The sequence below is a fragment of the Plectrocnemia conspersa genome, unplaced genomic scaffold (genome assembly GCF_051122295.1).
Source record: "Plectrocnemia conspersa isolate PC_06_02 unplaced genomic scaffold, ASM5112229v1 ptg000008l, whole genome shotgun sequence".
NCBI classification, from domain to species: Eukaryota; Metazoa; Arthropoda; class Insecta; order Trichoptera; family Polycentropodidae; genus Plectrocnemia; species Plectrocnemia conspersa.
In genome coordinates this window covers 16147912-16174442 of record NW_028277172.1, presented here as the reverse complement: position 1 = coordinate 16174442, position 26531 = coordinate 16147912, and the positions used below count along the sequence as shown (strand labels likewise).

General features: G+C 28.9%; 1 protein-coding gene and 1 non-coding gene across 2 annotated transcripts in view; one reads left to right on the top strand and one right to left on the bottom strand.

Moving 5' to 3' along the window:
• side-VII (sidestep VII transmembrane protein) overlaps positions 1-26531 on the bottom strand; it is a 542053-nt gene that overhangs the window by 423501 nt on the left and 92021 nt on the right. The gene's annotated exons all lie outside the window — the stretch shown is intronic.
• Positions 11221-11292, top strand: TRNAC-GCA (transfer RNA cysteine (anticodon GCA)). The gene has a single exon. It is a non-coding gene; the product is annotated as a tRNA-Cys (tRNA).

Here is a 26531-nt window from a genome sequence, read left to right as displayed (position 1 = left end):
AAAAATCCAAAATCTCTGTATTTAAATAAAACAATTCAGGCTATCCACGCTTGTGTAAGTATAGCAATTTGTAAGCAATTCATTGCAATTTACTGTAATTAAACATAAAATTAAATTCTTAAGTCATTTTGTGGCCTTTAAAATTTTAAAATATCTAAAAATATGCTCTGTAGCAAGCATTTAAGTTGTATTTAGGATAATTTTTATTTGCTATACAATGTAGTTTTTCAATGCAATATATAATTACCTCAATATGTATAATTATAACAAATGAATATTGTGTAAATGTTTTCTTTTCATAAAATATATAATTTTAATCTGTTTAATGGCTGTTTTAACGTTCGTGCGTGCAATGTGTGCAATGAAAAAAATAATTGTTTCGCCGTATTAGGAGGGCGATAAAAAACAAAGCCGAGGCGGTTGGCGTCGTTTTTTTTTATTTTATTTTTAAATAAAAGTACAGAATTTTCGGAGTGTAATGGCGTCGTAAGGCTGACAAGACGGATGTTGCCCATACACCAGAAGAGCCCCTAGGAAAAATAAAATATTCCACTAAAATATGGCAGTAAGAAAACGAAGGCACGAAAAGTTTTCAAAACGTGAATAAATAACAAAAAGCATGAATATGAAATTGAAAGAACGGGGACAGGGGCGGAGCAGTGGGCGCGACGGACGGGATGGGGGTCCCAAAAAATAAAGGAAAACTGTAACGCGTTAAGATAGGGAAAGTTTTAACATCTAAATCTCGATATGGGTCTCGCGCATCCAACTTGGCGGATTTAGGGCCAAGTTTACACGGCGGGTCGCTGACGTTTAAAGTTGCTCTTGACACAACACGGTAGAAGGGCACAAGAGTAGAACAAGAAGAAGAATAAGAAAGAGATGAGGAAAAAAACACTACGCTCCTTCTATATTTAATAAAGTGGAGAACATATCGAGCCCGTCGTCGCCGAAGGAGCTCGATGGCCGTTTGCTTATAAATTATGAACTTTGGAGTGTTGCTGCTACTTTTTTTATTACGTCTCCGAGAAATATGAGTAAGGAGAAACTCGTTTATGGCGACATGGATGTATGCGATATTTTGTTATAGCAAAGTGACGTTAGAAAAGAGATAAATGTTCGTCAATAGATAACAATCAGTATATACATACATAAAGAAATCCATTTCAGTACTAAAACTATTCAAGTTATATGATTGTTAAATAAGTATATAATAATTTTAAATAACTTTATATACGAAATATAGTGAAAGAGTATAGATATGAAGTCTAGAAAATATTTTTATAGATCCTTATATGCTTTAATTACTTTTTTTCCTTAACAAAGTCACCATGGACCTTAATGAATTTGATTAGCTTCGAAATAAGTTACTCATATTTTTATTTAAGGCACTAGAGCTTCGAATAGCTCAATTTTTTGGTAGCTGTTATAATAAGAACAATTTTGTATATTCTCTTTATAAAATATTTTTAGGCTTTCTAGTCTGTTTTTTGGAAAAAGTGACGTTTAAAATAACTAAACCATTTGTTACATTTAGCATGTTCATTACATTTATTATGACAAAAGTTTCTTCTTCGTCACATTATTTAATCACTAAACAAATCTTTCAAGTTTTTTTAGTACAAGTACCTTCTCCCTCTGCCAAAGGTGCCACATCATTACTCGCCATCTTTAAACGCCATGGACTTTTTACACGGCTTTTTTTTCTTCTCTGTTATGGGTTTCATTATTTTTAAAATCAGTTTTTCGAATAGATATTGTTGGTGGTAATGATATACGAGTAGGTCTGTACGATTTTATTTCGTTTAATGGTTATCCTGGCTTGGGTATCATTATTATTTCTGCTATCTTCCAGGCACTGAGCACATGTTTTAATCTAAACACTGCGTTAATTAAAAATGTTAGTTTAACTTTTGCCTTTTTGGAAGCTTCTTCATAATTTTGACAGTTATTGAGTCAAATTCAGGTGCCCAATTTTAATTAATATTTCTATAGCTACTTCTGTTGGTGTTATATATTTTATTTCTTCGTTTTCGTGGTTTCCTATTTCACTTCCTGTGTCGTTGTCTTATATTTCAGCTTCGTTGGGTTTGAAAACTTCCTCAAGATGATTAGTAAAAGCAATCGAGCAATGTAACTTTTGCATTTGTTAGAATACGATATATTGGTTAATTAAATTTTAACTGCACCTTTTTTAAACTATCTCTTTTTACCACAATTTGTTGATAAAACATCAATAAATTTTTTTTTTAATATTGATTTATTATTAAAGACCTTTTTTATTTATTATTTTATTATTATGATCATCAATAGCGAATGCACGTCGATGTTATATTTTGTAAATAAGGTAATCCCATTTTATAGAAAACATTTTTTATTCTAAATAAAAAACAACATTTTTAATGGAAAGTATTATATATTACCCAAACAATAATATATACATTGCTTTACAGAGGAATGTTTTCAGAGAATCAATTAAAATTTCAAGTTATATATTATTCTATAAATCCCAAAATAGAATCTATTTTACCATCACAGCGTTTAAATGTAATTTTGACTCTTACCACTGTTGATATTGAATCAAAAACTAATTGCACACTTTTGCCCTACTCTACTCTAATCTGATTACCTATACATGCCTAAATATTTTATAACGAATTTGAAGGAACAGCATGTTCATTGCCACTAATCTTGATATATGAAAACTGCTGTTTTATGCCATTAATTTGAGTTTCTTGCTTATATAAAGGGCCGAATATTACATTTATATTCCAATACACGCCCATTGTTCTGCCTAATTAGCGCGTTCTCATATTAGCGCGCACCAATAACACAAACACATTGCGGTATAATCAATCAATATAATGAATTAACCAACGTTTCAATTCATTCCAGTTGCGAAATTTACTAACGACGCCCAATCGCAATAGGGCGCCGCGACGCCTTTTTCGACCCGCTTCATATAATACGTTTTGTATGCATGTACATATGTATGTATTTATGTATACAGGCAGACCGTAATTAACAAACGTTTGGGGATAAATGAATATGTATGACAGATCCGCATTTTGCCACGATAAATAAAATAAGTACGCTGGCGTTCAATGACGGCACTGCGGATAAACGGATAAAGGACCTACCTTAAATGATATGGATACTCTCTAGTTGATACCTAAGCGAAACTGTGTGAATTTGTGTATCGCTTAACTCATGTGGAATATGACCTTAAATTACAAATTATAATATTGAAACTAGATATTCATAAGTGTGTAATTAAATGGAAGGTGGTTAACGACGTAGCGTTCATAATGTTTAACATCAGTATTAATTTTTAAATATTGACTTGTGAAATATTTAAGTTCGAGTGAGTGCTTTCTTTGCTTTGTGTAATGGTTAACTGTTTAAATAGTAAATAAAGTTACAAAATAATTAAATTTAAATGAAAAGTTATAATGCGAAAAGGATGAAAAGGGAAGCTATATTAAAAAGTATTTTGAGCTTTCTTTTGCGGTATAAAAGCAGTTTAGATTGAATAATTATTTTATTTATAGGCTTAGATTATTTAATTTAAGCGACTAAACGTATATTTGTTGACAATATATAGATAATAATGATAAATTATAAATATTTTTAAATTGTTGGCTGATTATAATAATGTCAATTTAACATTTTTGTAATCAAGTTAAATAATAAGTACATTAATATCAATATTTTATATTAAATTTATATACATTTTATAAATATTAAGTAAGCAAAGTCTAAATTACGTAATAAAAAATACAGTTTTTTAATTATATACTGAAAAAATATTGGCAAGTTTTTAGTAATTAAAAATAGTTGGATAAATATATAGATATTTTAATCAAGTAGATTATATCAAGACAAATATATAGCAAAATCTATCAATTCAAAAACTTTTTTCTTAATCAAGTTAATCAAATTTAATAGTTCTATTACTCTAATACGAGAATTGCGAAAAACTCTATATAGAAAAAAAATACAGTAACAACAATAAGTAGTTTTTTTTATCCCAAAGCCTTAGAACTATTAAAAATACTATCGTGTGTTACTTAGTTTTTAATCAAATTAAAAAAATGCAGCTGAAAGTCAATAAATGTATACAAACAATATTTATTTTCTTTTAAGGCAAAAGTTAGTGCCTTAAGTGAAAATAATCTATCAAAAAATATGTATTAACTTATTCTGGTCATAGCAAAGATGGTATAAATATATTTTTTAAATAGAACACTATTTTAAAAACTGATAAAAATATATAATTGCGAGTAATATGACATAAATTTATTTTCTGATTTAAACATATTAGGTTACGAAAACATTTATTACAATATTAATAATAAAAAAATTTCCCTCGTATATTTTTTTAAAAATATTACTAAAATAAAGATTTCTCTCATTAGTATTATCAAATCATTAGAAATAATAGACGAACCTCTATGATATTATTTATTATTTTTATTTTTATAAATCATGACCTGACAGCTTTCTCAATGCGTCATGGTGGCATTTACACATTTTAAAAAACAGTTATAATAAAATAGATGAGCACAATCCCACATATTTTGTTGCGGCTTTTCATAGCTATCACAAAAACGTCTTTGTGTTTGGCAAACTTGGTAAAAATCTGGATGGCTCGTGCAAGAAAAGCCTTTACAAACAGTGACTTAACTGTCCCGGCCGCAACGGGCAAGAATAAAGTACGCGATCGCGACTCTTCGCAGCCGACACTCACTGACCATTGACGAGTTGTCGACACCACCCTTCACAACTTAAAAGTCACTAGGATACACATATGGATACAACACGTTCTTCTCCTTGTAGAGATATCTCAGAAAAGTTCTTTGTATTCTCTTCATCAAAAATAAGTACCTCGCTTCATTTGGACTTCAAAAAATGAAGCCGTACTCGAGTACATTATAAACTAGTGTATTGTATAGAATGCGAATCGACAATAAATTAGCGAAGAGACTCGCGCTCCTCACAACAAAGCTGAGTATCTCTGATGCCTAGTAAATTTTAGCGATGTACATAGAAAATCTCAACCCCTGCTTGTAAGTCACTCTCAAATCATTGAAGAAAATATTTATACTTAAAATACCTTCATCTAAACTGTGAGATAATTTTGCCGCAAGGTAATCGATTGTCAATTTTTGCGAATATTCTAAAACACTTACAGATCATCAGCATATAATACATATTACAAGTTATTAATTGCTTCGTCGTGAGTAAAGAACAAAAAGATCAGATAATCCAGCTACTTATTAATTTTAATATTAACTTCGACGTTAAAAAAACAAACTTTTGAAGAAGTAGCTTATGACAAACTGTGTCAAATGATTTTTGTTAGTCAGTAAAGACGACATCAACCTGGGTTTTAGAATCGATCGATTTTGTCTCCGCCCTCGAAAGCCACAACGATCATGTGGATATGTATACAGACCAAATTTACTAGGATACAATCATTAAATTTTTTTCAACAAATATCAAATGAGAAATGAGGCTGTGGTGTTTGGTTACTCGTCTGTTAGCTCTAAGAGTCAAATTGGCAGTCTTTAAAGTCTATCATATGACCGATTAGTAAATGAATTTAGAAGTTATTAGAGAGTAAGTATTCAGTGATGCTGTGAAGCGTTACATTTTTAAAAATAGGAGATAATACAAATTTAGAGCCAATTGTGTTCGTATTTAGCTCAATTTACATAACATCCCTTTAATTAAAGCCTGAATTTGCAAGCTGGTATTCACGTCAAGCAACCATCTATTACCGATAGCATCATTAAAAAATATAAACAAATTTAACTTACATTCGGAAATTCATTATTAAATTTAAATGCTTCTCATTTCTACAACACTAACGTAGATATAAATATGCTGTACTCACCTGAAACAAAAAAGAAAGACAATATTAATGTTTTCGTTTATTGAAACACCTCTAATCCTACAACATAAAAATAATGTTTATATAACTGTGTTTATTTGCGTTTCAACGTGACTTATGAACACGGTACGAATTTAATAATTCATTTTATATTTTGGTATATTTGTTTGTATGTGTGTGTATAAAGATAATTGAAAATTCTGGAAGCTTTTCCAGCGTTGTGAATTCCAGTTTCAGTGGATACTCAAACAGGTCCGTGGTCTCCCGGTGGGATAGAAGTGTCAAGATAAATAAAAGGTTTTGCAGAAAATCCCAATCTTAAATTTGCACAAAACGAAAATATCAAAAATTGTATATAACACAATGCGAATTTCGGATAAAATTTATAGTAGTAATTATCATATTCGCTTGCGTATTCAAATCTTAGTTCAGTAAATAAATATACATAGTACCTATAGTATATGTATGTATGTACTGATACAGTTATACATATACAGTAACGTAATACTAAAATAAAATATTTACAAACTCAACATTTTCACATATTTTATATTCACAAAGCACACTTTATTTCGCAATATTTATACTATGCTTGATGAACATCATAAAATCAAAGATTTTATATAGTAAGTTATATAGTATGATACAATAATTTTATAATATTGAGTCATATCAGTATATGTATGCCACTAGAATCATATTCTTTGCTAAATCAACGAAGAGTATGAAATTGTATATTGCAAGTTTTTGCAATTCCAGATATAACATGCTCAAATATTATTGTATTTTTATAGAAACATAGTGTTCTGTATAAAGTATAATATGTATTTATTGTAATATTCGTATTAAGTATTTTACTTTCCTAATGTTGTATTATGTTTTATATATAGTAATTATATTTTTGTAAATAAAATTTTTTTAGCAAATAATTTTCAAGTCATATCGACACCTAATTAATATTGGTGTCAGTCAAAAATAAACAAAATGGCTACTTTACAATTCGGCGTTGTTCTCGGTGGATTTTTTCCAACCATTAACCAAGACTCATTCTGGAGAGATATCGAATATTTGCGTGAAGCGATCCGAATTGAAAATAAGGCTTTCACGATAGATTGGGACCCTGGCTGGAACAAAGTGCCGGGCCGTATAAAAGATTCATTTCGGCGGAGACGAGAGTGCTATCGGTCTCTGGGGGTAGGGCGAAGCACCCTCGGGATATGAGCAAACTATTGATTTTGAATCCGAAATAAGCACTCGCCTCGCTCGGGACTCTATCGGGAAAAATCCCCGCGAAACGACCTTTTATATGGGTATGTACGAATAGGGAATATGATTTTAATTGAGCAAAGAAACGCGACAGTGGCGCTAACGGATATTTAAAAGCAAGTTTAGGGGTTCTGAAATGGATAAGTTTCTGCAAGAGTTAAATAAATAAAAATAACACTATTACAAATATATATATTTATATATATTTAGATCGTATTAAACGCATGTACATAGAAAAAATGGAAGGTAGCTAATTGATTAAGATACTACTGAAGTAAAAACCGAGTTCAAGCCGATCATCGACAGTAATTACACTAGGGAGACCCGGTGGAAAAATAATAATCAAGACCGTTGGGATTTAGCAAAGTGTTTGGCAACCATAATTAATTGTCTAGTACTGAACAATATTTGAACCAATCAATATAAAAATTCAAGAGCACGTTAGTTTTACAATTGATAGGATAATGGAGGAAAACCATCTACCTATTGAAATTAGATTTAAACTTTCTATAGATAGCACCCTTATTATACTACTAAGAAATTGAATATGGAATAAAAATATGCATTATAAAGTAGTTGATAAAAACATTTATCACTTATGTTAGTAATCACTAACTGGTGGTCCATGGACCACTGATAGTCAGAGAGTGATCTTTATTGATCCGCTGTGGTGTGTTAATATATATACAATTTTCGTTTTCATAAAATGTTTTATAATATCCTTTTTCATTTTTTTTTACTTATTAATATTTATTTACAAAATATTTAACAGCCGTTTCAAACATGTTTAGTTGACAGTCTGAAACCTGACAAACTCCATCGCAACGGTAATGATAGTCCAGTAAGAATACAAGCTAATTTAATTACAATCCTAGCTCGTCGTAATGGGTCGTAGCAGCAAAAAGTAGCTTAGCACTATACCTCTCTATAGTGCTAATCTACTTTTTATTAAATCGAGTATACAACACCTAAATCTAAAAATCTGTGACATAATTCTAACAGCACATCAATAACTCGAGCTTTGTAGTTTGTACAAACGTACTCTAATTAAAAGGTGCCGCCAAATATCAACAGATGAGATCGAGAAAACAGCTGCTTCCCTCCTCACGACAATTTTGGTCCAGCTTAACATTGAAAATTTAGAGTTTAACCTATTTAATAGGCTACTGGATCCTTTGGACGTAGACACGAATAATATCATTTTGAGTATACGTCTACATGATTACATAAGTTTACGTGAACATGACACACTTTTTGCACAAATATTAAGTATAAACATATTTTATCTTATTGCTTATTTATTTGGATGTTATAAAAATCTTGTCCCCATTGAGCCATTAGGTCATGTCGTTTATTATTAGGGTTATTTTTTTTTGGAATGACTTCTATTTGTGCCTGTTTTGACTTTTCCATAATATAATATATATTATGCATAAGAAAAAAATTGTACAGATTTAATATATAATATATACTGCTTGTTATTTTGACTCTGGAATCTCTAGTTATTTTTTTAGTGCAATGTTAAACAGAGTGTATTTAAAGCTACTATGTATATAATGATTTAAAGCCTTCAGAAAAGAACAAGCCATAGGAAGATAGACTCAACATTGATTTTGCTAACGATACAATGAAGAGAAAATAAAGAAGTATAAAAATGTGAAAGTGAAAGTGATAATTGCAATAATTTAGCTACAAGATGAATAAATCAAATTTAGTTGGTCCTCAAACGCCGCAATTACCACAAATCAATACCAAAAAGATGAGTCATTTTATAAATCAATATATTTAGCATTTAGGACATTACAGGCGGCTCTCGACTTTCGCACATAATTGGTTCCTGAAAATGTGTGCGAATGTTGAATGTACGAAAGTAGAGGGAAGTAAAAAAATTTGAAATTTTATGTATTTTATAATATTTATTTATCAAGTAAATATAAAATGTTTAAGAGGTGTTTAAGTTACATGTTTAAGTGTGGTTTGCGGGTGTATCCTTTAAAAAGTTATTAAGAGTTAACTCTTTTCCTCTATTCTTTTTCTTTTATTCATATAGTATTTTATAACATGCTATGTCTTATTGATCGCTCTACGCACTTGAGATATGCGTTCTCCATTGGGATCACAATCTTCCTTAATATTAAAAAAATTGTCAAGGTGCGTGAAAGCTTCATTCATATTTTTCATTGTTAAAGAGTTTTCCAAAATAAAGCTGTCTCATCTACATTAGATATTTGGCTAGACGAATATTCTCCATCTTCAATAATTTTGAATAATTAGGAAATAAATTTTTTTGCAGCATCTTTATCCGCATCAGCCGATTCTCCAGTAAATTTAATATTATGAAAGGAATACCTCATTTAAAAATTGTAAAACCAACCGTTACTTGCTTGAAAAACCGTGATAAAATATTTTTTTAATCTATCCTCCTAATCCTTGTGCAAACTAAGAGCTTTTGCTTGAATAATTGAAATACTCAGAGGGATATCTTTTTGATGTTGGTCAGAACGTCTAATAATTTCCATCTTTGTCTCGAATCGTGTGAAGTTTATGAGTCTTTGATTTCTTTTTGTTGGTATCAACATTGAAGTTTTTCCGTTTCTCACTCATGTTTATAATTTTTTTTTAAAAATGTTTTTTTTTAAATGTGCGAAATAGCGAATTGTGCGAAAGTCGAACGTTCGAAAGTCGAGGGCGAAAGCTTTCTTATATACAGATATTTAAAATAAATGCAATTTAGGATATTTTTCAGGTTACTGCGCCTTATGGGATTAACCTTTTGAATTGATCTTGAATTTAGTTATTATACAGACAAGTAAGATTTCGCATAGATGTTAACACAGCATTAAACTTGTCAACGCCAAGGAGAAATGACCGAATTCGTCTCGAATAATGAACACGGCGGCAGTAGCGAACGATGCGATGACAACGTATGAAATCGACGCAGAGACAAACCGACGCAGATAAGCAGAGCGACGACAATCCATTAGTGACACGCGACGACGACAAATTAAAGCGGAAGCTATTACTAAAACTCGTTATTACACTATGTATATAATACAAAACTATCGCGATAACTGGCTCTGAATTCACGCACACTTTTAACGTACGAAAAACTTTTTCATTTACAGCTTATATATAATGGAATCCATTAGGGTGGATTGAGTTTTTGATAGTACTATTCATGCGAACCTCAGCAGTAGAACTCGATCCATAGCTTTGCTGTAGCCATGCAGTTTTAACGCTTCCATTACCATTCAAAGTCTATTTTACGCAAATTATATTTAAGTTAGGACACTGCATGGACATGAAACACATAAGCGGATCGTATACCACGATAACACGTCACGACAGATTCCAGCTGTTCCACGAAATCACACCCGATAATCATACAATTTGACATGCCTGCAGAAACTCTAACTTCCAAGACCTGTCATTTTAACTCTACCTCCTGATAGCACCGCATCCACGTTTGCCTGTATATATATAGTAAATTATATATATTTATAAAATAAACTGTTAACAGCTTTTTCATTGTATATTTAGCTACAAGGCCACACAAGCTTTGGCCTAAAAACATGAAACTACAATATATTAACAATTTATTAATTAAAATATGCATTACTATTTGGCAATTTTTTTACATATAGCTACAATAAACATATATATGCACTGAAAACGTGAATGGAGCAATTGAAAGAGTGAGATTAATCCAACGAATAATGAATTAAGTAAAAAGTCTTATAGATCTTTTACTATCAAAAGCACAATAAAGTTATTAATTAGAAGTTTTATTCTTATCAATGAAAACAACGAGGAATATAAATAAATAACAAAGAAAGCAATCAAAAAATACAAATTCTTGAAATGGGGACAATAAAAAAATGCATTACATTTGCGTTATAAATAACTGTCTGACTGCTGACAATCAATTTGCTTCAATGAATCATTATGATTGTTTGTGTGCGTGACGCCCTCATACGCTTACACTGCATTTATCAGTGCCATGCGTGTGTGGGAGTAATACTGTTTATGTTCATAGTTTTGGACCTCGGGCCATCTCCGGGGGTATAGCTCAGTGGTAGAGCAATCGACTGCAGATCGACAGGTCCTCGGTTCGACTCCGTGTGCCCCCTTTGTTCATTTTTTACAAAAATTAAAGAATAATAATATTTAACGTTTGTGGGTAAATAATAAATAAACATTACCACACAGTTTCTATTTCAGTATATGTAAAATATATTTTTAAATTCATCTGACGTTTATATATATGCTTTATACAGGTTGTGTATTTATGTATTTATATAAAGCAGTATTAGCATATTATTTTTTCGGTACGTATTGTATAAATTTTAATATTATGTATAAAATAATACATATATCATCGCGTGAGATTCGTTACATTTTTTGAGATGAATTTTTTTCATCTGAAATTTGTTATTTTTATTTCTGAAATATTTTTTCACAGATTGTAAACAAAACAAGGATATCACTTTTCTTCAAATGTTTTTAAGAAAACACATCAGTTATCTCAACCTTTCAAACATAACCCATCATCCATTAACCTTATCTTTCCTCAAGAAACTACGGCTTGCCGTCGTCGTTTGGACAACAAAGAATATCATTATTATTATATTTTTGAAAATATGTTCAAAATTTATATTTTTTTTACTCTTGTTGAATTTTTTTATACATTTTAAAATTGTTTAAAAATATGAACAGATTACTATTTTTTATTCGTATTCAATTTTTAAAAATTAAAAATGCCATAATGCGGTTACTTTTAAAAACGCGGACACTTCTAAATGTATACATCTCTCTGCTAATTATTAAATTTTCAATACACAATTAAATATAAATAGCTTAGTACACGTTAAAAAATTTTATGTATAGAATATATTTATAATTTAATGAAGTAACACAAGTATTGTTGTATGCTTAAGAAAAATAATAATATACTTAAATTAAATGTCAATCATATTGTTCACGATTAACGTGACCGATTTAATTACATTTATAAAAAAAAGCAAATTCAATTTCGGTTATTACCATGCCGTTTAATACACAAAGATTTACGTTGCGTTTTAAGCCGATCAAATTGATTATTTATACGATGGGCGGGTCGAGAATAAAATAGCCGAGGCCGAAGGTGTGGGCGAAATGCAAATAATTGATTAACTGGGTGTGGGTGGGTGGACAGGGGTCGTTTGAGGGTTTCGGCCATCCATTTAGGGAACACTCGGTGACTTCGACGGCCGCAGGAAGCCGTCCATCTTCCGGACAGACCACATTTCAATTACCGGCCCTGCTTTGCCATGCCAATGACGTCGTTTTGCAATACTACACACCACAGACCAAATTAATGAAGCTTTCCAATCTTATACATACATACATAAGTATACAGTGTATTTGTATGTGTATTGCGGACAACCGCAAGAATTTAGAATTAACGGAAACGGACACGAGTTAATTCGAAATTGGATGTGCGAAAATAGGATCCACACCTTGTGTATCTAAGGATATATAAATAGTACGTCAATCTAATATAGCTTTTAGCGATTGGTAACCCTTCATTCTAGCTACATACCCTACCCAATTGCACCTTTTATACATAAAAAATATATCTCAAAGATTATATTTATAAATAATAATATTGAATTTATTATATACCTTACGTATTTGCAACTTTTTACAAAGTTTCTCAAATGTCAAACCTGAGTCTCCTACTCTTCACATTATTTATAAAAAAGCGTCAGTTACAAATTCAAGTTTTGTTATAAATACAGATTGTTAAAAAAAATGAAATGCATGCTGCAGACTCTTTTTCTCTATAAAGTGATTTTGATTCTCTAGGGAGATATGCTTCTGTCAATCGTCTTCCCTTTAGTGTCGGAAAGTGGCATATTGTATCATTTTCACGATACCGTTTGCCATTAGATTATTCTTACGATCTCGGTGGGCACATTTTGGCTAGAAAAACTTTCACTAAAGATCTCGGAATCACTTTTGAGAACAAGTAGAGGTATCTACATATAAACTTTGTTTGCGTCCTCTATGACACTTTGATTCGCAACATTCTAGACTCATGTTTTATAATTTAGAGCCCCAAATAACAAAATTCTCCTTGTTAATTAAAGGAGTTCAAAAATGGTTTTAGAAATACCTTTATATAAAGTTATTAAATTATTAAACATTTTTGTAGTCTAACGCCTTTAAATGAGCTTTGGATTACGATTATCGTATACAAGCACCTTGTATATTAAAACACGTTTTAAGTGATAATTTCAACACACGTTGATAATCTTCGTTAAATGTCTCTTATAAAAATGACTACATGAAAATGTAAACATATTATATATGTTGAAAAAAATGATCGAGTTTAGTTGCTTATCTTAATTCCTTTAAACTTTTTCAATAATATAAAATAGGAATTATTTAATATTTTCAAAATGCTCTTGATATTTTTGTAGAAAAATAAGTATTAGAAACTATAAAAATAGCTTAAGAAAAACCCTTGAATAATGTTTTTAATATAAATCATTTCTCCAGCGAATGGTATAAGTTTAACTCACGAGGGGATTTCAAGTATCCTCTTTCGTATTAATTTAAAATTATTAGCATACAAAGGATGCGTTTCAGAAAGAGAGCACCTTTGCGCTTCGTTTAGCGTATAATGATGGAGATTTTATACAGCTCTTACAAAAAATACTCTTTATGAACTCAAAATAAAATATAGAACCGAAAACATGGAATGGAGTGTGTATCTACTGAAACTAGTTAGTTTATATTAAATTAAAAACATTGTTCATCATACATTTAAAAGTATATTATTATAATAATCTTTGGCATATCTAGATTTATTACTTTAATTTAATATTTTTATGCTTAGAATATATTTTTTTAATAATAATCTTTTATCTTTTTTGAAATTTATTATTTTGATAAATTACTTAATTAAATTTTAATAAAGCTAAAAAATAATATTTATATTTATCTAATCATATTCATCCTTATTTACATTTTGGTATATCATTGTTAATTTATACGATTGTTTGCGGCCCGCTTATTTGTCAAATGTGTGATTAGCCTTATCTGTGTTTGTGCATAAAGTGGAACTCCTGTGATGTCACTAGTATTATTCTATCATAATTATGAAGTGCTTTGAATTTGCTTTAACTGAATCTATAATATTAATACAATATACTAGTGCTATTTGGTGTAAACCTTTAATATATAAACACTGACTTGTATTTTTTTCAACAATAAAAAATGCATGTACTATATACAAATCTAATAAGTAGAGTAAAATAAATTAAGTACAATATATACATATTTACTTTCGTGTACAATTTATTACACAACACTGAACCAGTCTGCAATTTATTGCGGTGGAGTGACGTCATATGTAGTTACAGCTGTTTAGAACAGTTAAAGAATTAAATTAATTAAAAATTAAACTCACTTTTCCCATTTTTAAATTAATATTTTTTGCAAATTGTAGTTTATAGCTATATTCAAACTTAAGGTTTTGTAAATAATTATTAATCTAAATTACAAAGATTATTATGGGATTCAAACTCAGAACTTCAGATTATTAGTCACCAACTACACCACTGGTTTATCGTGCTGATTGCTATATTAGATTGTAAAGTAAAATGAAAATTAAAAATAAATACATTTTATGAACACAGTATACAGGCAAAATATAAATAATCAGTTTAACATTTATATTTATATTGCTTTGGCAATAAATCAAGTTTTGTATGCAATTGTATAAATATTTATTCATAGAATAATAACATATTTAAAAATGTCTTATTCGTAATAAAAATTAAGTATATCTTATATGATGTAGTTTCAGACGATTTTTCAACAATTAAATCTAAACATTGATTATTAGTAGATAGAAAAAATAATAAACCGCAACAAGAGATGCTTATGAAACAAGAAATATACAATAGTGCCAAAGTCACATAAATAATAACATACTCAACAATTTAATACAAACAAAAATGCTATTTTATGTGTTAAAGTATATTATGTAATAATTAATATACAAAATCATATTCTAATAATAAATCAAAATTTATATTTTATCTATTAATATCTTGACATAATACGCTGTGAAAATACCTTAAGAGAATCTCTTTATTTTACATATATTAATTTTAATTGAGTGAAATGAAAACAAAACTCGTTAGAATAAAACATGGGCGTCGTAATGGAATACGGCAGGGGTCGGCAGCATACGCCTCTTGATTCCTTTATAAAAAATTAATGCGAAAATATTGTATCTAATATTTTTGTCAATTAACGATTATCAAATATATATTTTATATTTACCTATATACTAGTAAATTTTAATTTAATTACGTTTAATTAGGGGTCAGTACTTTTCATGTATGAAAGCGAAATATATGCTAAACAAATGGGTAAATCCTTAATTTTTAAAGATATATAAATAACAGTTTTACCATTTACAGCGACTTTAAAACTAAAATATTTTTAATAAAATATACATATTATTCTAGTAAGTATAAATCACTGTTTAAACATCGACAAATCTTAATTAAAAATCAAATGTAGACGTAGAAATGTAAAAGTCGATCATGACTTTTAAAATTATATTTTTAGTTACATATTCTGCATTAAAAGTTTTCCGACCCCTGGTATAAAACAAATTTTCATTTAATTTACAATTATTGAAATACAATATTCTAAGAAATTGCTTTTCAACCTCAGGATTAAATTAAAATGCTATTATTAATTACCCGAAGAAGGAATGGCAATTAAACAAAGTTACTATAAGGAATCCATCCACTTGAAAATATTGGAGCGAATATGTAATAACTAGAAGTATTACTTGGCATTACTTAAGTCCTTCCAGCAGATATTAAATATAATATTATATATATATATACATATATATCTTACCAGTCTTTCACTTATATAGAGCCTTAAGAATTTTGTAGATTAAATTGATTTAAAAAATAATCACTAGTGCCTTTTTTGCTTAAAAATAATTAATTAATCAGCCTTAAAACATGATTCTATTATAAGAATATCATGAGCAACAAAAAATATTTTATTTTCCATAATAAACTATTTTACGCTAAAGTCTATACATTTTTTCAATAATATAATTTTATTATCTACCAAAGCAAAGTGGAAAAGCGTTAATCCGAATGTGTTACAACGAGATAAATACTAACGACACACACAAGCAAGAATAAAGCACTCGACTAAAATCAAAGTATTTAAATCCCTGGCATATATTTTAATTTATCATAGCAATAGATATCAATATGCACGACCTAACTTGAGTTTTATTAATAGTTTTATAATATATTATGAGATAAGTAAAATCTAGATAAAATAATATTTTTGTTTCATGACTAGAATTATAATCATAAAATAATAAATAACTTTTATATACAAAATAGATTTTAAAATCTGTAGATAAACCTAAGGTTTATAAAAAATAGTCACATAAGAAAAAATGATATTTTATTTTAAAAAATTTACATTGAATATTATTCGGATATAGCAAGAACAACACATTGATTTTCGAATGCACGAGAATTCAATTACCAGTGAAGCTTACATCAAATCGACACAGGTGATACAGTACAAGGCTGGACTCCATCGACACTAGCATTAGTAGCCCAACTAAATAGTTTGGATCGACATAGTTGGTTATAAAAACATCAAACACATGTACTACTAATTTACTAAGCAATCTTGACAGTCACATTCAAAGGCAATGTTAGTTTATTGAATAATAATAAAAATAAATTGTGATTAACAATTTATTGTTAAATGATAAAAATAAATATTGATTTGCAATTTCTCTAGCAGAGCAAATAAAACAACTTTATGTATGTTTATGCTAAAATACAAGTTAAATTACAAAAAATTGCAATAATTTTTTTTTTAAGATAATATTGTACTTCATACATTAGCCCTCACCGCAAATTGGCACAGACGACTCATTACAAGCCTAGAAGTCCAGAAAAAACTTTCCATTTCAATAGACAGAGTTGGTCAGACCAATTCTGAATTAGCATTAATTTTACGATAATAATAGATAAGTAACAAGGACAGTCAAATAGACTTAAACATAAATATATGTTTTAATATATAAAGCACTTGTATTCGCAACAAAAAAATAAACAAAACTATTATTTATTGTATATGTAATAAAATTACTATACAAATAAAAATATGGGTTATTGAAAAGATAAATAACCTTATTGCCTAGATTTTATCTTTTACTGCTTACGTACTACGTTATCATACTAATTAAATTTTATGAATAATAGTATATTTATATGCGATTCGGCGAAATATTAGAGGTTTATTTTTTTATGAAATAAATATATACACAATATACCTATTATTTACTTTCCGAGATTACGGTAAAAGCTCTAGGGGTCGTCTTAGGCCTTAGAGTCCACCACTATAAATAATATTTATCAAGACACCGAGCCCTTATGGCGAAATCTAAGCTAACGAAAATATGAAATAACAAAATGTCTACATATTGAAACATAACGAAACAAGGGTATGGGAATAACTACAGCTATGGTATCGAAAATGGAACGTTAATATTTTTTTATTTATTTTAAGCAAGCGTATTTTATTTGTCAATTAAGTAATGTATATTTAATTAATAATATTAATATAAATACTTAAATATACAGTGGTAGTTAATAAAATTAGGTATCACTAACAGTGACATAAATATAAATTTAACTTGATAAATTTTAACATTACAACATTAATTATTCGTTAAAGGTAAAAATCTACTTATAATTTTAATTTTCTTTTTAAAATGACTTTGCTTGTGAATTAAAATACACTTAAATTATAAGTTATTTAAAAAAATGATTTAATTAACGTAACACGATCTCTAGATGTAATATTTTCGGTTTTATCTTGATAAATAATTGTTACAAATTTTAAAATTTTATAACTTAAATGCATTTGGTAATTACTTATAATTTAATTTAATTTATTTCTTATAATTTAATTTTAGTAATAATTTTGCTTTAATCTTAAACATAATCACTTTTAGTAATAACTAGTTAGGTTGACAGATTAAGTTGATAAGGCAATGTTTTTTAGAAATTGAAATATCAAATAAAGATAAACGTATAATAACATAGCCTTCACTCATATTAGTCAAGAAGATAATTGAGGGTCATATTTATATAATAAAATTGCGACATAATGAACATTACAATATTTTATTTAAAGTTAAGATAAACTGTACGATTATTAACAATTTTTTTTTAATTTAAATTCAATTACAATTTATATTTAATAATATAATATTAGATGATATACCCAAATGGTCAGAATGATACTAATATTTTTTTAAGTTAAAAAAGAATATATTTTCCGATTAAAACCTTATCACCGCTCATAATTTACACCATGACTTAAGCACACAGCGCTTTTACGTTTTATAACGCGTTTATTATAACGACTGTTGGCGAATGGTAGATATTTAAAACTGGCAACGTTAAAAAAAGCAGCACCGTAAAAGTGGCGTCAGGCAAGGAACCCCCGCAGTCGTTACCGTCGACTTACTTTTTTTCTCTGCGTTTACGTCTGGCGAATTGAATTGTTGAAGGAGGTGGATGGGGGGCTCGATAAAGTGTTCCCCTGGGGGGTTGGCAATTTGTCTTTTATTTTATATACGTCTTCGGACGTACGGCATACGTGTCCGCCCTTAGGCGCATCACGTTTCCGCCATTACACAAGTTGGCCTCATTTGAGACTTCTTTTACACCGACGACGACGACGGACGCCCCTTAAGTTCCACGACGAAAGAAACACACCCCTGTGTGTATTTTAACGACATCTCCAGTGGCGCACCGACAGAAGAATGTGTCATGCCGAGGGCGCTCGAATCAGATGGGTGCATGGACAAAAAGAGCGCTGATGTCGTACTTTTCTTAAAGAATTATTTTTCTTTTGCGGTTCCATCACTTTCTTTCAAATGGTGAACGACTCTCTAGCTACAGTAGCAGGACTTTTTACGCACTGTTTTTTAGAAATATCTCGCATTTTGATAGGTATCTTGTATGTACAGCGTGTCGCTCATGTTTTAGCAGTTGCCAGACTACATGTGTAACTCCTTATTTGTCAACAGTGTATAATCTTGAGAATTCTAGTTGTTTTGGAATATGTATGACATAAAATGAGGTATAAAATAAGTATATTCCTGTTACATTTAATGACTTATTTATTGTCATGACATGATACTTTTCAAAACTAGTTTCTTTCAATCACTCCTAATCATTTTCGTTTATTGGTATTGGATTTTTTTAATATATTGGCGTTTTATATGTACCTAATTTTAAAAATAAAAAATTCCTTCTGTAAATTAACACCAGGTTTCACTATTTTATGAAGGATTTAGTTTTCTTACATGCTGGTTTAAAACATGGTTTTGTAAATGAGTATTATTTTTAGAGAGTCATGTTTATGTATTCACAATATCACAGTTATATTGATTTTTAGACAAAATATATTTGTTTTACAATTAGTAATTAAAAATCTAACATAAACAATTATTAATTGACTTTAATCATTTTCTTCGAAGCATGATTTTAAGAGTCAAGATAAAATCTTTTCGTCGAAAAAAGTAAAAGTTTTGCGAGTAGAATTATTTCATTTAATTTACTTCTAAGAATTTAAATGTATCGTAATCGTTTAGGATTCCGGGACAATGAGCTAACTTCAATTTAAATATAAATATAATATGCTAAAACACATCTTGCTTTATACTCTTAAGCTTTAATTTCTAATGTGTAAGGTTTTTAGTAGGTTAGATATTAACTAATCACATAAAAACCTCTGCACATTTTTGACGCTTTAAAGGGTTTTGTTGTCCTTACAGTTATTTTTATAACTTATTCCAATATACATGTGTCCCACTTTTAATTTTTTTTAATAAGCATAGAACTATTTAAACACAAAAACAATTAATATCACATCAAAATTGAATAAGCCAATTTACACTTAAGGCAATCGATATTACTCGCGAAATCTCAGCTTATTATATATGAAGTATTTTTATTGTTATCCTCTCTGACAAGTAAATCATTAAATTTCCCCCACGAATCGTTAAATTTTCCCACAGTCTCAGGTGTCTTTACCGGCAATATCGGCCGACGTGCAGAGTGAAAAGTTTCTCAAAGTGGCAACTGCTACAGATTTCAGACCGAGTGCTTTTCAACAGTTTTAATACGCTGACGTACCAGGTTCAACTTCTGTATTTTCCCAGTTTCGCCCCGTGATCTATTCGAGCATTGTTCGAATTTCCTCTGCGCTCGCTGCGGTGGCTGTGTGGCAATTTAAATTTGGATAAGACGCGGAATAAAACGGATACATTAGGGGTATGGTGAATGTGTGTTTCAAAGTAGACGTTTGGCTATAAATAAACGGTGTAAATTCATTCGGCGCAAAGAGAAATTTATGGGTCAAAACTGTTCGTACGTAGTTAGACGCTAGTCAATATTTGCTTTAAGTGTAATCTGTAAAATACAATATGCTAGTGGATTTTGTAATAATTGAGAAGTAACTTTTATACCATAGTGTTCGGAAGTCCTAAAAATGTTTCTAAAAATTCTTGAACTGAAATGGACTATATTAGACATTTTTGGATCAACATATTTTGTTACAACTATGCGGGTAACAGTGCGATTTTTTATCTTTATTTTAATGCTAATTTATTATTTTTTTTAAAAAGTAAATTTACTAATATATTAATATTCAAGTAATGGAAAACGGTTGTGCGACTGACTTTTAAATAATAAATTTATATGGAGAGAGCTTTCGATGTGCTTTCGTTTAAATCAAAGTTTGACACCGGATCGGGTCCAAGTCGGAAAACACACGGGCGCCTCGCATATAAAGCCTCTGATTTATATTAAAATATTCAAATGACGTTCGAGCTCGTGGGCCGTAAATATAAATATCAAATCAGTCGAGACTCTCACCTGTCCAGCCCCTGGTAATAAGGTAGCACTGAAAGCCTCCGTAATGACGCCTTCGAAACACGGAACAATTTGACGCTTAAGTATCTCCAATGCTGGCAATCAATTTTAGATATTGTATACTTATCGTTCACGTAAATATTTATTAAACATTTTATAATATAGCTAAATATAATATTTATTAAATGACGGTACATATATATAAAAAAAAATCCTAAGCCTTTTATTCTAAAATTGACTGTAAAGAACAATTATTTATTTATTTTAAGCCTTTTAGGGCAAACTTAATTTTCTTAATAAATCCACAGGAGTCTAATTTATTCAATGATATTCAATAATTTATTATCTGTATATTAATTATTTAGAATATACCCTTAACCCATTCCAGATATGGGATACAAATGAAAAAACATCGAAGATTATTCAGCTCTATGTGTTTTAAGAATGGTATTTAGTTTTTAATTTACATTTTAAATGCCACGGAATTTATTAGTTCATTTAAATTAAATTAAGAACATAGTGCACTAACAAATTACCCCATTGCGTCATTATGGTCGAATTAATATATGTACAATACATTGTATTGTTAGAATACACACAAAAAAAATTACGAAAAATACACAAACTCTCAAGACCCTTTTTTAAACTTTACTGATTAAAAGGCCGCCATACGTTACAAACAGTTTACGATCGCACAAATAACCCGAGAATTACCAAGTGAAATCATCTAAGCAATTTTTTATAATAACTCATAGAAAACCTTGTCGAAGGCCTTCTCAAAATTCGTATATACCACGTCTAATTTCCGCACCACGCATTTATTTTTTATTAATTATTTTATACATGAAACATTAAATATATATAGTTTACGTAAATATCACATCTCTTATCATCGTATCTGTAGTTTAAAACAGTTATTTTATTTAGTAAAAAGATATGTACAATAATTTAATAACAAAATTGTTTTATGTTTGCTGCTTTAATAACAATAAGCGGATTCTTTGGCTCAGACTGGTAAAAAATATGTTTGCAAAATTGATGGATGGTTTATCAATTTTACGAATATTAGTCAATGGACAATTTCAGGTAAATATTAAAGTATTACCAAACGTTTTTATAGTAAAATACTAAAAAATATCCGTGAGTGACTCACAAAATAAAATACTGGAAATTATTTTTAATATAAAATCGTTTAAATAGGCTTTAGATAATAAAAAAAATATTAGGCACGACATGCAATACATGCCTTACTGCAATGATAAATTCATTTTGGGAAAGCATTCAGTGAGCTTGTGATCGATTTTCTTGATTCTAAAGTCATTTAATAGTGTTGTATAACTATTTATATTATATTGAACAGTTATATATACTTAGGTGATCTTCAAACGCTTACCAAAATAAGTTTGTTTCTAATTTTTATTGATAATATCAGTAACAACGGATTTCCTCTTACTTATTTTCTTATCATAAAAGTCACTTTTAACACTTTTTTAACAACTTAATAAAAACAACAATCGATAAATCTTTTCGTACAGAAAATGCGGGTCACTAAAATAATATTGTACTGGGTAGGATTAATACACTGTAAGCACAATATTATGGTTAAAAAATATATCATGTCACTTAAACCTTAGCCTGATAAATGAGTAAAATGTTTTTGATTTGATTTTATTAAATTTTAATAATATAGTCTGATTATTTGCCCCTTTTGAAATACATAGGTAAATTTTAATAAGCCCTTGAGTTTCGATAATATTTTTTTTAAAATACAATATAAAACTTTAGTTTACTAGCAATAAAAGTTTATTATCTACTTATATATACATATATACATTAAAAATAAAAAAAAAACAGCTTTTTCTTTAACCTAAAATTTTTTATTTATCTAAAGAAAATATTTCGGAAATCCTTATTTTATATTCAACGTCTTTAGGCTCAAAAAAAATTATCAGTGTTACTTCACATTAGCAAATATATAGTATTACCAGTCTAATCAGCTGTTTATAAAGAATTTTCTTTTCATAAATGCGCTTTTTTAAGGGCTGCAATGGAAGCAACTCCTTTAGACCTAAGTTTCGCAATATTAGTGAATATAAGTTTGACGTACAGATGTGAATTAAGATAATTGATAATCACTCTTTATTTAATGCAGTTTTATTTTTCACTCGTATCAGGTCGTGTTGTTAAAAATATTGCTTTATTTTTCTCTTAGTTTATTTGTAAAGATGTTTGTAATTTTTACGTAATTGCAATTATTTTGAAACAGTATGACGGCTGTGTCGTTGGCTTACATTGATTATATTTTTAAATATAAATGGTCATTAGTATATAAAATAAAGAAAATCGGCCTGAGAAAACTACCTTGCGGGACTCTATTCTCGAATTTTTTTCGTATTATTGACAACGAAACAATAAAGCTTTGACTTCAGCTTCAGGTATAAGAATATTTTATAAATAAGATAATCAGAGGCTCTATATTGAGACAATTTATAATTTATACTGTTGTACCACACAGTGTCTAAGGCTTTTTTTAAGTATAGCAGTAATAATCCTGTACTTGTTTTGTATTCAATTTGGTAGAAATATGTCCAATTTATAATTTAAAGAATTTAAAACATATGTTATGTTTATGTCTACATATTTAATTAACAATGAGTTTAAATTACTTTTTGTTTTATTTAATATAGAAAAATCAATAAAATATTAGTATGCAAAATATGTGTGATCTTCTGAAAGCTCAACTATGTGAATAAAATATAAATTTTAACTAGAATGAAAACTTATATTAAAAATTAAAGTTGTAATAATAGCTTTCGTCAACTTGTTTTATTTACTCAAATTAATAAATTTACATAAGCAGCACTGATTTTTAATTTTAATAAATCTAAAGTCGTTAATTTTTAAATACAAACTAAAAATAGTACACTTTAATAAATAAATGTAACAATTTTGTACTTTTTTGTAATTTATTGTCATTAATACCAAGCGTAAGTCTAATTTTCTATTTTCAATTCCGAAAATTTTAATATATATTTTCTGATATATTCATATTGGTTATCTTTGCTAGTTTATATCAATATTTAATATATACTAGCCGTATTAAATTACATATTATAGTGTATATATTATAGTTATACGTTTAAAGACAACCGCTGTCGTATGATACTTACACAGTACCGAATTCATCCGCGAAGATTACGTATGCAAAACTAAATTAATTTTCAGCATTACACGTAGCGCTCCGTATCACATCTGAAAACTAAATATTAGTAAAGAAAATATGTCTGAAATAACTAAGCTTTGAATTACGAAATTCCCCTGTATACAGTGTATAAGGAAATTGAAATGAAGCCGAGCTGGATATGTTACTAGGATATACGACGACAGATGGATTTAATATATCCCTCGGCACTAAAGCGAATTTCGTACAATATAAGGAATGCCACCAATGCACAACTCATACGATGATATTTTTATACACGGTTGTGTGTATGTATAAGTACACAATGGGGGAAAAAATATGCTACATTATATTTATATGATATATAAATCGATTGTTTATTTTTTATAATACGATAAATATTTTTGTATTTTATTTGATTAATGTCTTTCATTTTTTATGATTGCTCAATAGTTATAATACAATTTTTCCTCCGTCATTCTTTGTTGCTTTTGACTCGAGGAATTACTTTCCCATTTGACCAATAAGAATATATTTTCTATATTTGTTGTTCATTGAAAATTTGTTTAAAATTTTGCTTTAATTAGTTTTAAAATAAAAGTTGTATTTTTTCGTCCTTTATAAATTGAAGATCTAATTTTATTTTAGTTTCATTTTTATTGGCAACAAAAAGATTTTCATTAAAAGCCGCGTCTGCACCGGTAAGGGTTTTTACTGATTTAATGCTGTTTTTAAATACCTTTATATTTTGATATTAAAAAGATAAAATATAATAAAAAACTTAAATGATACTGTAGATAATCTCGCAATAAATTTATATCCTACTTAGGTCAGATTATTTTGGACCTCTCCTCATATATGGCTTTTCGCACAAGGACGTGTATTGATTGAGTTACAAGCACGCTATTAATGATTGATCGCCACTAATGAAATAGAAAAAGCTTAATGCCTTTCCGACGATGGATTTTCGCAGGGAAAACAATGTGTTGAACACAAAAAGGTGTCGGAAAAGCGTTTCGGGAAATGTGACAGGCGACGACAGGCCGAGTTTTCCCTCGGTTCGTTATCAGCTAAGGGAAAAACTCAAGATGGCGGAACGAAGGGCGTATGCGACCCCACGATAAGGTCACATGGGACCTCCTATAATTCGAACGAGACCAGACGCAGACTTACTCGATTGTGCCTTAAGAAAGGTTACAAAAAATGTTACGTATTTATTTTATATATATATATATATATATATAAAATATAAATATATAAAGCAATAAATTAACGTTAACATAAATCGACGTTAGTAAAAGTTTACCTAAGTTTTCAGAGTATTTATGAACTTTGTATTTATACTTGACGTTCAAGCGAAAAAAAATTGTTTTCTCGATAAGTCGTTTATTTATTCTTTTCCTTAGCGTATTTGTGAGGAAAAAAACCTATGAACGAATTTCTACATACAGCAAGTGAACTTGACTCAATGGCGAAAATATGTTTTTATAGTCCGGAAAACGGAGTATGATTGCTAAGCAGTAAAACGCTGACGGTCATCAAATTGTATAAGGCCGAAACAAATTCGAAAAATTCTCTCAGCGATTTTGTATTATGTATGTTTATTCCATAGGCGGAAATAAAATACTTTTTTATTACTCGTACGGTCGCTGATATGGTTTTCCAATACAGAAATTTACATCTTGATATTATATTTGTTTCTTAAAATAATATTTATATATAATATTTAATACCTAAAAATCATAAAAGTATTTTTTTCACTAATTCAGACTTAAGATCCAAGAAAAATATTTAAGAACAACAGAAAATAACTGCATAGCATTTTATTTTTACATCTCAATATACCTGGTGAGCTTGATAACAAGCTTCTTAATATTAATAATATTCATATTAACCTATTTAATTATCAAATAATAAAACTCAAAATATTTTAATGTATTAGGAGTTTGTAAGCTTTTCTCTTAAACTACATATTTTATGTAATTTAAGAGTTTATTTTTTTAAGCTATTTTATAATAAGCTACATATTTTTTGTTATTTAAAAAATGCGCATTTTAATAATGACAGCGCATTGAACGTTTCATATTTTAAATTGATTCTTAACATTGACTTTTTTTACGCTATTAATTACATCACCCGTTCAGTAGCGTTTGATATTGGTTTAAATGTTAGGAATTTTAATTGC